This window comes from Rhinichthys klamathensis, unplaced genomic scaffold (assembly GCF_029890125.1).
Source record: "Rhinichthys klamathensis goyatoka isolate OS25496 unplaced genomic scaffold, OSU_Roscu_1.1 h1tg000027l_1, whole genome shotgun sequence".
NCBI lineage: Eukaryota > Metazoa > Chordata > Actinopteri > Cypriniformes > Leuciscidae > Rhinichthys > Rhinichthys klamathensis.
The window spans coordinates 339,830-354,240 of record NW_026606577.1 but is presented as its reverse complement, the minus strand read 5'-3'; positions in this window follow the sequence as shown (position 1 = coordinate 354,240).

The window sequence follows — 14,411 nt, the reverse complement described above, 5'->3', positions numbered from 1 at the left end:
ACAGTAAAAAAAATCTAATGAATAGCCTAAGTAATAGCTTACAGAGCATATATTTACCTAAATGCTCCTCTCTAGAGTTAATTTTTCTAGCTAACGCGTTATGGTCACTGAATGGCTTTTCTGAGGTAAATGCAACATTACTTGACATAGGCTTATTGTTTACAAGCTGTTTTATTGACGTCTTAACGTGGTTGAAGCATAGGGTTGAAGCAAGGGGGTAATCCATCGACCGGAAGTTGAAGCCGGCCGGGTGCCGCCATGTTGTAGCAGAACTTCACTTGCGTTAGCATTTCCATTGACTCCCATTCATTTTGGCGTCACTTTGACAGCGAATAACTTTACATCTGAGGCGTTTAAAGACTCCATTTGTCCATTATTTATTTCTAAAGAAACACGACAATGTATAAAGGGCTCCATTACCTTCTATGTTACATTATGGCCCCGTAGAAACAGATTTAGTAAAAATAGGCTAACGATTGCGTCATAACCACTCGACTCTCTGTCGCGCTGTACAGAAATTACCGTACAGACAGGAGGAGAAGCTCGCAGGCAATCGGGGGGACGTCCCGTCAAGGGAGAAGCCCATAGATAATGAGTCCATAAAAGCAACGGAATACTTACTCCTGCTCACTCACGCCAAATAACTCTTTGCTCAAGTTCCCCGTCTCTGCCAGATTAACGTTGGCAGTTTTCACGCACAGCTACTAGAAGATTAACGTCTGTCAGACAGGTTGCTCACGTCATCAAGCTTAGTTTGAGTCGGTCTGAGTCTGCGCGTCAGGAACGGAAGTTCTCAAAAATCGCTAAAAGTGGGCTTCAACTGTCTCAACTGAGTTCCAATGAGATCGCTCTGTCCATTTCTTTTACTGTCTATGGGTTGAAGGGGCCACTCAGCCGCCATCTTTCAAACGCCTCTCTCTCTGGCATGCAGCTCCAATAATCTCTTTGAATGGGGAAACATTGAAATTCTATAAAAACTGTTCACCACGATTAAATTAAATTTTTTAAATCACCAATGAAATCTGAGTACAACTGTTTCTAACCGTTTTATAAAAAAACCTTTTTTTTCAGGCGGCAGCCAATGCGCATGCGTAGTCATAAGCGCGCGTCAGAAAGCAACCGGAGCTTCTAACGGCACCTGCAGTGACTCGCCTGCCCTACACATCCACATTAAAGAGCGCCAAAACGGTATTCATTGTTTAAATATCGAAATAAAATTGACAGAATTTGAAATCTGAGACTTTGCTTCTTATCAAAGTATGATTATAGTATAGGCTACTACTTTATGATTTTGAGATCCATCTTTTCACACTGACTGAGGACAGCTGAGGGACTCAATACGCAACTATTATATTATTATATTAAAAGGTTCAAACATTTACTGATCCTCCAGAATGAAACACGATGCATTTAGAACCAGAGGGCAGGGGGTGTAAACTTTTTGAATTTGAAGATCATGGACAATTTTACTTTTTTTTTTTCTGGGAAACATGTAACTTAAAGTATATTCTGAAGGGCATTACTAAATGAAAAAATATGATCTTTAAATAAAATAAGATTTTTTTTTCACATTTTCATCCTTTTCAAAAGTTTTCACGGTTTCACGTGTTTCCTTCTGGAGCATCAGTGAACCTTTTTTTAATAGTTGTGTTTGAGTCCCTCAATTGTCCTCAGTGTGAAAAGATGGATCTCAAAATCATACAGTTACTGCTGGAAAGGGTTCAAATATGCAAAAGATGCTGGAAATCTGAAGAATTTGCAGGACCTGGAGGATTTTTCTCAGGAACATTCGGCAGATCTGCTCAGGACAAAGAAGGGAATCAAGAACAACCATCACAAAAAAAAAAATCAGCCGTGAATCATCCAGCTAATGACACACATTAAGAATCAAGGGTATGTACACTTTTGAATGGGGTCGTTTTTATAAATTCAACTTTTATTTTGTCTTGTGGAGTATATGTAAACTAGCCTGGATGCCACCCGATATTAGCCCCGCCCACAACATTTGAGGATCGGTAGTTCCCTTTCAAGGCGGTCACTTCGACATTACGTCATACTGACGTATATGGGAACTCCTCCCTTCTCCATTTTCACTGAAATCTTATAGGTTAACGCCAGCTGGAGACAGCTGGTCAATTGACGCAAAACATGCAAATGCTGACCGGTTCGCGAGCAGTATAAATAGCATGGGCGCGACAATTACGTCAGAATCTCTTTCTTCACGCTAGAAGTCTTATCTGAAGTCATCGTGGAAGTTGCAATAGAGGTTACTCACCATGTTTCCTCCCCGCATCCGATGGCTGCTACATGCCAGATATGTGCGGTATTGACTCGCTCTACCCAAACAAGGATCTACCGAGGCCGCACTCACGGACGACAGGCATACGTGCTGGTCTACCAGTGCGCGCCCTCATAAACCCGGGCATCAGCAGGGATGAGGCCCACTGCCACCAGCGGCGGCTGGTGGGCCCTCTCACGCCCAAAGAAGAGTTAACAGTCGTTCTCCCCTGTGGCCCAGTGGCGGAACCCGAAGCCTTCGCGCGAGAGACCCGTGTTCGATCCCGGCTCTCGCAGCAGATACATTTTAAACCTGCCCGTCGCCTCTCCGGTCCTTTTCGCGGGCTCGCTAGAAGGACTCGACGCGATAGGCTTCGTCGGAAAGGATACTTTTATTATTTTACTTAGCCCGGTATCTAACAGCCAGGCTACTTCAAGAAAGATTCCGTCTTCACGACGTCCTATGGTAAGTGATGCGAAGACGCATCCAGAGAGACGAGGCAAGGCCATGGCTCTGTGTCTAAAGGCGCGAAAGTGGTTGTTTCCCCCTGTGGCTCAGTGGCGAAACCCAAAGCCGTCGCACGGGAGACCCGTGTTCGATCCCAGCTCTCACAGCAGATAAAATTTAGTCTCGCCGCGGCCAGACATTAAACCGAAACTTTTGATCTCTATACGTCCAGCCTTCCTCGATGTCTCTCTTCGTCGGCACCTCGTCCCGCCTAATTCGGCTACAGCCGCCAAAACGGTTCGAACCCGAAACGAACCGGATCTTCACCGTTGGCAGAGGGCGGGACCGGGAATGTGGCGACACAGGCCACGGAGAGCGCCGCGTCAGGACGCCCCGCTCTGGTAATGGAGGTGCACAGCTTACAGCTTATGTCGTCAGGCTGCCCTGTATCCTTCAGTGCAACTGGCCATTCTGATTTAACCACGTATCCACAGTTGTTGTCGCTACGCCACTGACGCTGTGTTTATGTTCAGACTACACACTGATATGTGCTATGATTTGTGCCGTCATATATTGCCCTGTTTCTTTCAGTGCGAATGGCTATTCTGATTACCACGTATCCACAGTTGTTGTCGCTATGCCACTGACGCTGTGTTTATGTACACACTGCACACTGATATGTGCTATGGTTTAACTGTTATATCCTTATATATTGCCCTGTATCCCTCAGTGCAACTGGCTATTCTATTAACAACGTATTCACAGTTGTTGTCGCTTGCCAATGACGCTGTGTTTATGTACACACTGCACACTGATATGTGCTATGATTGAACTGTTATGCCCTTATATATTGCCCTGTATCCCTCAGTGCAACTGGCCATTCTGATTTAACCACGTATTCACAGTTGTTGTCGCTACGCCACTGACGCTGTGTTTATGTTCACACTGCACACTGATATGTGCTAAGATTTGCGCCGTTATATGCTGCCCTGTTTCTTCAGTGCAAATGGCTATTCTGATTACCACGTATTCACAGTTGTTGTGCGATGAAATGACGCTGTGTTTACGTGCACTCTACACACTGATATGTGTTCATGATTCATGCCGCTATAAATTGCCCTGTATCCTTCAGTGCAACTGGCTATTCTGATTCACAGTTGTGCGATGCCACTGACGCTGTGTTTATGTACACTGATATGTGTGTGTTATGCTTATGCCACGATATTGCCCTGTACCCTTCAGTGCAACTGGCTATTCTGATTACTACGTATTCACAGTTGTTGCGTTGCAACGGACGCTGTGTTACGTACACACTACGCACTGTTATGTGTATGATTTATGCCATTATATATTGCCCTGTTCCTTATCCTTCAGTGCAAATGGCTATTCCGATTACTACGTATTCACAGTCTTGCGATGCAACTGACGCTGTGTTACGTACACACTGTACACTGCGTTATGAATTTTGCCGTTGTTGCCCTGTATCCTTCAGTGCAAATGGCTATTCTGATTACTACGTATTCACAGTTGTTGTGCGATGCAACTGACGCTGTGTTACGAACACACTACACAGCGTTATGTGTTGGGATTTATGCCATTATATATTGCCCTGTAATTTTCAGTGCAAATGGCTATTCTGATTACTATGCAGTACGTATTCACAGTTGTTGTGCGATGCAACTGACGCTGTGTTTATGTACACTCTACACACTGTATGTGTTATGATTTATGCCGTTGTACATTGCCCTGTATCCTTCAGTGCAAATGGCTATTCTGATTACGTACACAGTTGTTGTGCGGTGCAACTGACGCTGTGTACACGCTACGCACTGATGTGCTATGTTTACGCCGCTAAATATTGCCCTGTATCATCAGTGCAACCGGCTATTCTGACTTACTATGTATTCACAGTCGATATCGCGATGCCTCTGACGCTGTGTTTTTGTACACACTAATGTGACTATGCTCTTGCGTTGCCCTGTATCCTTCAGTGCACCTAGCTATCCTATCTAACTGTGCATAGTCACAGTTTGTCGCTACGGCGACTTGCGCTGCATCTGTGTCCACACTGAAGCGTTATGCAGTTATGTTGCTAACGTAACTGACCATTATGTGAACTGTGCATATTCATGCAGTCTCGGTCGCTTCGTCGACTTGCACCGCATTATACACTCAGATGTTTGATATGTGCACACTGATGGGTAATGCTGTTATGTTGCCCTCTATCCTTCAGTGCAACATCCAGCTATCCTATCTAACTGCATATTCAGTTCTGTCGCTATGGCGACTACACGGCACGTACAAGGACGTGTTTTTGCTATTTTGTTGCCCTGTTTCCTTCAGTGCAAAACTAGCTATCCTAATCTAACCGTGCATATTCACAGTTCTGGATGTATGTACGTAAACGGATGTGTTATGCTGTAATGCTGCCCTGTTTCCTTCAGTGCTGCTAGCCATCCTAATCTAACTATGCATCTTAGTTTCTGTCTCTACACAGTTTCTGTTGCTTCAGCGACTTACGCTGCGTTATGTACATGCAAGGATGCGCTATTCCTTACTCACTTGTGTTATGCTGCCATGTTGCCCTGTATTTCAGTGCAACTAGCTATCCCAGTCAAACTGTGCATATTCACAGTCTCCGTCGATACGGCGACATGCGCTGCATTTATTTACAAATGGATGTGTTCATGCAGCGGTGTTGCCCCGTATCCTTCAGCCTAATACGGAGCTAACTGCGTGTATTAAGTTGGCGCTACAGCGACCTATGCTGTACGTGCATGTGCTACGCTGTTATATTGCCCCGTTCCTATCAGGGCAACTGGTTATTCTGTGCAAACTCATATATTCACAGTTGTAGCTACAGTTATGACTGTGTTTGTTTGCTTACTGAGGTGCTATGCTATTATGGGGCTATTTTCTAACTGCGTATATTCACAGTTGTCGTCGCTACGGCCACTGGCAAGGTGTTTATGTACATTCAGTTATGTGTTGATTTGCACTTCTGTACATTGGCTATAGAACATCGGCTATGTTCTACAAGGTGGCACCCCAGCCCCAAGCTGTGGAACCTTCTTGTGTGTCCGCTGCTGGGTCCTTAGTTGAGCAAGACACTTCACACTGACAAGTGCTGAGACGGAGCTCTCCCTAAGATGGCCTTACCACCGGCTCTCGCCCCAGCGAAGCACTTGGAGACTTACGCTCATTCTAGTGAATGTTGTCGCATTGTCTCGGACCTGATGACTGCAGCGTCACTCTCAGTCCGATACCAAGCTACGTTCCGAAGTCGCTTACACCGTTCAGAGCACAGGTTGATCCCTGCCCGCCTTATCTGCTGAGTTTCAGCCTCGCATGATGCCGATGCTCAGAGTGATGTTGGCCCTGTAAGGGATTTGTGGATGTACGTGGATCACTAGGCAGCAGTCTACCAGCTGTTTGTGTGCTTGGTGGATGGTACTAGGGACGTGCTGTTTTATACAGAGACTTCTCTCTGAATTCGATGCTTTAAATGGTTGCTTAATGCCTACGGGATTTAGGTATGCTGGCTGTCTTCTCAGAACACATTCGCCAGGGTTCCAAGTTTGATGCACCACCTTAGCGTCGTGGGTTCGGTGAGTTTTATCAATGTACTCATGAAACTGTTACCACCAGCTGTGCAGTAGTCTGTATTGCAGAGTTACCATTGCTGCTAACTCTGTGTTATGACTATAAGGTTACATAGCTGTTTCCACATTACGCAGTAGTTCCAACGTACTGTTAACTCTGTGTGTGGCTTAAGGTTATGCAGCTGTCACCGCTATGCCGTCGACACTGTGTTAGCTCTTGTGCTCGAGTGCTTATGGTGTTCTGCTGCCCTGTCCAGTGCAGCCTTCGCCTCATTGCAGTGGATGCGCAACTTGGTAAGCCGGAGCAGACGTTGGTCTAGTTTCGCCTATCAGTTTTGAGTGCTCCTAGCGGCGCTGCTGGCTTAGAACTGTTGTTCCTGTGGGAGTGTAGCTTGACCCCGTTCAGGGCTTATCTTCACTGCGCTCACGGCGGGATTCTATACGTTCCCATATACGTCAGTATGACGTAATGTCGAAGTGACCGCCTTGAAAGGGAACGTCTCCGGTTACTATCGTAACCTCGGTTCCCTGAGAGGCGGGAACGAGACATTACGTCAACCGCCGTGCTCGCCGTTTGATCAGCTGTGCTAGCGTTCAGTCTTGATTCTGACGTAATTGTCGCGCCCATGCTATTTATACTGCCCGCGAACCGGTCAGCATTTGCATGTTTTGCGTCAATTGGCCAGCTGTCTCCAGCTGGCGTTAACCTATAAGATTTCAGTGAAAATGGAGAAGGGAGGAGTTCCCATATACGTCAGTATGACGTAATGTCTCGTTCCCGCCTCTCAGGGAACCGAGGTTACGATAGTAACCGGAGACGTTCGGTCTGGACTTGATCCGTTGTGAAGCAAGCTGTTCGGACCAATCAAATTGTCAGGGCGGGCTTTATACGATGATGGACAGATGATCAACCGTAATGTAATCATCCACGTCACCAAAGAGCGCTTGGGTTGAATTCGTTTACAACAAAGAATGGCTGCCGCTGGAGAATTGAGATGTGTAGATTCAGCCATCGCGTCTGTTATAGAAGATGTAGACAGCGCATTCATTTAAAAAGAGGAACAGAGAACCGCGATCAAGGCATTTGTCGATCCAATTGAGTGCAGAGGCATTTTCTTTCCTGGTTCGGTTGAAACACGCCCCATAATCACAGCCCAATGGAGCAGTATAAGACTCACATTCTGAGCATAGGCGTCGATTTCGGTGGGGACGGTGGGTACGCGTCCCCACCAGATTTCGTCATGAGTCATTTTGTACCCACCACTCTTGGAAACATTGAGGCACGGTCGGATGTACCTAATACAAATAAAACATCTCCAGTTAACTAGCAGAGCATTCATTTAGTTCGCTCTTAAAAAAGAGATCTAGCTAAAATGTTTTGTTTTTTAACTCAAGCTGAGCGCTCGTGTCCGCTGCTATCAGTGTCGTGGATACAGTGTTCTCTGTGGCTCGCGCACAGTCTTCACTCGGACGCGCACTTCTATCGCCGTTGCGGAGAGACTCTGTATATATTCATTCCGGTGAAATTACAAAATAAAATGCACACAAACGTGTCCCTGGCTGCTTGATATAGACTGTAACCACTGATGAACATTATTCAGTTTTGAGAGAGAAAAAAACTATACCGAGGGCGGATTAGAACCCGTCACCTCTGACACGCTTGGCATAAGATCTACCACCAGACCATTTAAGAACTCAAACAAAAAATCGCTGATCGATGGATTTATTTAGGGGTTAAACAGGCTGCAGAATTTGTACCCAGCACTTTTGAAAATGCACTTCCGAATGCGTCTCTGTCCCCACCACATTTCAAACCAAACTGACGCCCGTGATTCTGAGTATGACAACGTCAGGCTATATGTAAACATCTTTTATGTAAAATATCTTATTCAGGACAGTAGGCCTACTAAATAAAAAATAAAATGCATTTTGTATGATCCCTCCTAATTTGTTAAAATAATAAACATTTTGTAGATTCTGCAAGGTGTATGTAAACTTTGACCACAACTGTAGGCTATATATATATCATCACCATATATTATATATTTACCAACGTTTGTTAGATTTCACAGCACAAAAAACCCCACCCTGAACACAACAGCAAAGCAACACACTGAAAACCACCCAGAACACCCTGGCATTGTGGTGATGAGTTTCACACTTACATGTTGTTCACAAAATGTGAAAATGTAGTTTTAGCTAATGCAGTTTTGAAAGTGTATTGTTATCACACACTGTTCATGTCTATTCTTGCTGCGCATTCATTATTCCGTCTCATCCTCACACAGGTCCCGACGGCACGTCTGTGGGGCTGGCTGGTGCTTGACTTGCACCCTGGTTGATTCATCTCAAATTAAAGCACATTCTAGTCGCATGCCCCAAAAATGAGGATTATCAAATGCAGACTCACAGCCTGTCTCCTGCTCTAAGGGCACCTGTGTCTTTGCAAGCTCAGGGAGAGCCTATTCAGACACATCTGGTCTGCCGAGGATTTCTGATAAAGACCAGCGTGATTTCAAAGGGAGATAAAACCCCTGAGAATTGCAGTGCGATGAAAGACCCGACAGTCCTCTTTACCCCCAGGGTGACTTCAGCCCGGGAACCCGCTGTCACACCATTATGAGAGGAGATTCTTTATAATTGCCCATTCCAGAAATGGCAGATATCAAGGTGTGTGATATAAATTGATCGGACAACTTTAAATTTGACTGGAAAACCTGCTAGAAAACGAGTCTCTTCACATTTATGTCACATCACATAATGTGATCTAGACTATATTGTTGGAGTTTAATTGGCAATTTAAAACAATGCTATATTTGAAAATAATATTCTCCATTTAAATTAGCTTTTTGTTTTGAGTCATTAACTCTTTCCCCACCACTGATGGAATTTTCCGTCATTTATGACACAACGCTTCCCTGCCATCAGTGTTGCCAATTTAGGGACTTTGTCACTAGATTAGCGACTTTTCAGACCCCTGTAGCAATTTTTACAAAAAAGGCAACTAGCGACAAACAGTAGCAAAGTATTTTTTCTTCGTTACTGATTCACAGCCATTTGAATGTAGAAATACTCAGAAATACAACTTTGAGCTTATTTTTCTCAAGATATTACCTCTAACATCAGAAAAATGCCACAAGAACATGTTAACACCTAGAAAAAAACATTATTTTCATCGGAGTGGGTCTTTAAGTACATTTTTCAAGTATCTGGAGCGTCTTTACTGAACTATTAGGCTACTTTTATTTCACTACATTCTTCTAAAGCAGTGTTTCTCAACCTCTCCTGCAGGGACCCCCTGACAGGCCATGTTTCTGTTTTAACCCTGAAATGGCACACCTGATTCAAGTCATTAAAGGCTTAATGAGTAGTTGACTAATTGATTAATTGAACTATTCCTACTCTAATTACTCATTAAGCCTTTAATTACTTGAATCAGGTGTGCCATTTCAGAGTTAAAACAAAAACATGGCCTGTCAGGGGGTCCCTGCAGGAGAGGTTGAGAACCACTGTTCTAAAGCATAACATCATAGTTTTTACTCCACTAAATTCCTAAAAAACGATGTCACGCGCTACATGACATGACAACAGTGTTCGTTTTTTTTGAACGTGCTGATTCTTTTCAATGATAATTTGCTAATTAGACTGATCCGATTGCAGCCGTTCTCGAGTCAACAACCCACGAATGATCCGTTCAGAGCGAGTTTGCTCCAGTTAACTGAATTCACAAGTCCGAATACTTAATGCTTTTACTTGAGTAATATTTTATAGTAGGCCTATAGTTTTGATTTGTGTACTTTGTCCACTACTGGCGACAAATCTAGTGACTTTTTACAAGTTACTTACATAGAATCAGATATATAGGTTACTCGTTCCGTTGTCTGACAGAAAATATGTAAATGAAAACAGCTTTATTGGACATTTGGCTATAAATATATGAAGATTACAATATGTGAGCACGAATTAAACAGATAAACTGTCGACAGTTTGTGCATTACATCATCTAGCGACATTAAGCGACTTTTTGAGCAATCTTTACTTTGCATTGAAAATAATAGGCAACACCGCCTGTCATTGACAAGATTTTCCGGTGTCATGAGTAATCGACGCTGTGTCCAAAATAGAATACTTCCATACAGTATGTGAAAAACAGTATGGGGAAAAAATAGTGTGTCTGAATACATAGGACTATTTGAAAAACAGTTGGTGAAAAGTCCCCGAATGGCCTACTACTTCCACCGAGAAGTGTACAGTGCATATTCAATATCCCATTAGCCCATGGGAGGGGATGAGATTTATGAATGACAGTGAAGCAACACAACTGACGCTGGTAGTCATGTGATATGAATGGCGGATGCAGTACGTCCTGCAGTACAGTAATTTCATTTATACTATATTCATATAACATACATACTTTATTTAACAGTCGTGAAGTAAATTCAAATTTAAATGTACTCAGACGTGATTTCGAACCCAGGTGGTTGCTGTTTTTTTATGCCTGATCAAAAGTTGTTATGGTGATATCTTGTCAGAGCTGCTGTAGCTTGATAGCAAGTTAAATTCCCTGTATGAAAATACAGTAAATTCCCTGTAAATGAAAGCATTTAAATACGTAAAATATAAAATATGCATGTGTCAAACAATGCAATCCATGTTTTCACTGTTAAATGGTAGCTGTTATGCATCTTCTGAAATAGTATAGAATCCCCGGATCCAAAAGCAAGGGATAAATCCAAAAGAAACAAAGGATAGAAGATTGCTAACACACATGTAAGCTATGACCATCAAACATTCAGCAGCATATAAATCAAAACTGCCTAATGTCACTGAATGAAATGTCGACCCAGGGCGAGCTGTGAAGCTTTGGGGGTGTTGATGGACTTGCTCTACTGCATCTGCTCTAATCATCGTTCTGAATCCGATCTGGATGTAGTCTGTGACAAAAACGCGATTTTTTTTCAGCTTTTTTTTTTTCAGAAATGCTTTTTTAAATGTGAAACTTACCTACATTCAAGTGTTGATAAACAAAAAAATGTATATATATATTAATTATTTAATTATTATTATTATTTTTTTTTAAGCAGATGCTCTTTTGATATGCCTATTGTATGTTCATTCATACAACAAAATATTCTGGGACATTTGAATTTATTATTATGAGTTTATCATTTAATTTTCCCCACAATTGCTTTAATAAAATAAATGTACTTAAAAATGTATAACTTATGCTAAAATGACTTTTTTTTTAACCCCCAAAAGGAGAAAAGCGCATACATTTTTCTAACTAAAGTAAAACACATGCTCACTGTGCTGAGAAAAATGTCAGCTTTATAATTTCAGCTTTGCTAAATACTGGTCAACAGAAAGACATTTTCTTTGTGGCTAATTTGAATGCTAAATATATTGAGAGCAGCACTTGCTGATATTTTCTTTGAAGAGGTTAAAAGAATTCCACATGAATGATCACATTCAAAGGGAATGAACTTTTAAAGGGAAAGTTCAAACAAAGATGAAACTTCTGTATTAATTTACACAGCCTCGTGTTGTTTCAAAAACTGTATGACTTTCTTTAGAAATGTCTTTACTGTTAGTGTTTTGGTTTCCAACGTTCTTCAAAATATATTTTTTGGGTGGACTGTCACTTTAAGGTTACATGTATGAAGTGTGGCTTTAAAACAGACAGTTAAATAGTTTACAGTTGTGACCTCATCAGCTGGCAGCGCGGGGCAGCGTTGGATGCTAGTGTCATATTGGTGTTGGTGTGACACCACGGGGCGAGCGTGCCAGGGTTGGATCCCCTCCCACTCCACTGGCAATCAACCCTCCATCATCTCCTGCCATCTGGCCGCCCATTAGATCACTGCAGTTATTCTTTTTTATTACAGTCTTTCTTTTCCCACTGAGTCTGAATGCAACTACCATCTTGTTTTATGTCCTCTTTCTGATGATATTGTCCAGCACCACGGGACTGTTAAATCTGGCTGCCGAAAAATTGGCTTGTGTATAAAACCTGTGAAATAAATCATGTGGCTTAGTGTGGCATCTGACAGGATGCAAGCGAAGCGACTTGAGGTTTCTGAAGCGCAAAGAGTTGAAATTTACACAGGCTCCCCACTATATGAATAAAATGAACAACATTCATACAAATGTTCAAGGGTAAACACATAAACTGCACATGGCACATCTGAAGAGACGTGGCAGGGGCCAAAGGGATCTCTGATTAATTATGAGGCTTGTCAAGCATGTGGCAGAAATAAAAACAGATGAGAAGAGTGAACACGGACTGTCAGACTCAATACATCTCGGCTCTGTTTACATTTACATAGGGGTGGTGATGGCGCAGTGGATAAAACACATGCCTATGGTGTGAGACCCGGGTTCGAATCCACTGTGAGACACCAATGTGTCCCTGAGCAAGACACTTAACCCCTAGTTGCTCCAGAGGCGTGCGACCTCTGACATATATAGCAATTGTAAGTCGCTTTGGATAAAAGCGTCAGCTAAATGAATAAATGTAAATGTACATTTATTCATATATGGAAAGACATAAGAGTCATCCCGCAATAATACACAGCGTGTGCCATCCCTTTCCAGCTTCTCTGTACTCTTATCAACAATCATTTTGATACTATATATCTACATTCTGTGCTATATTTTTTATTTATAATAATATATTAAGTATATTAATACAATAGTAATTTATATATATATATATATATATACACATGTAATTCTGATTAATAGAAAGTTAAAAAGAACAGCATTTATTGGAAATATAATTTTTCTAACAATGTACTGACAGTGACACTGTGGGTCAGTTTCATGCACACTGTAAACCCGAATAAGTTTTTAAGTTAAGAAATTCAAAGTTTAAGTAAGCAGAACTGACATATTTTTATTTTGTATTTGTACATTTGAATTGTTCTTAACTTGAAATGTTTGAGTACACTAATTCATACATTTAACTTAAAATTTCATGTAATCTCAATGTGAACACTTTAATTAGTATAAACTTAGCTAGCTTTAACAAGCTAGTTTGCTAACATACTATTTTGTTAACATCTTAACAATAGTATGCTATACAGTAACACTTGCAGCAATATAAAGGTATTATTTGCTCTCAAATCAAGCTCATGCACCACTTGTCACCATGATGGTAACTATCCTAAAACCAACATTAACAGAAATTCTTCTAAATTAGCATAACGAAACATTAATCATTACTAAATCACCCGCTTAACATTAATCTTGCACAAAAAAACATTGTATTACACTTAATTTTAGCATTTACTCTTCCTTTCGAGTGCCATCGGCAAAGCATGCTGGGAAATATACATCCCAGCCGTTTCAGTTAAACTTAAGTTCGTCTAAATTAAAATAAATAATTTCATAAAACTCAAAACAATGAAACAGTTCAGTTTACTTAAAATATATCCATTCTGTGAACTTGAAAAAAAAAGAAAGTGCTAAATACTCATAAAAGTTAATTTGACTGAACTAATTAGTTTAATTTAAGTTTTTCCTACTCAAACCAATTAAGTATTTTGAGCGTTAGGGTTTACTGCTGAATTTTTTTAATTAAATGTAAAAGAAATTATAAATACATTTTTCATGTGTATGCACTTTGTCTTAATTCTATTTCTTAGATTCTAGGTTGAATTATATATTATTAAAAAAAAAACTAAAAGTCAACCCTGTTGCTATCATATTTTCACCTTTTAAAGTAATGAAATATTCCATAAATAAAAATAATCACCCTCTCAAGATGTTTTACATATTAAAGTCTCCTTTTTTATCAATCTATATATATATATATATATATATATATTTAATGTTTATCAGTAGGGCAGTGACCTTAAAATGTCATCCCTGTTACCACTTTTTAAAATAGTAATCAACTGTTCATTGAAATTTGCTCTTTGTAGAAATATCAGCAAAATTCAACTCTGTTATTGTCAATCCTGTAAGCTTTTTGAAGGCCCCAACATATATTAAAATGTACTCCTGGTGGCACAATGCATTTTATTATTATCAACACATTTGACAGCATTATAGAATGTTTACAATCTAATAAAATTCAGCTA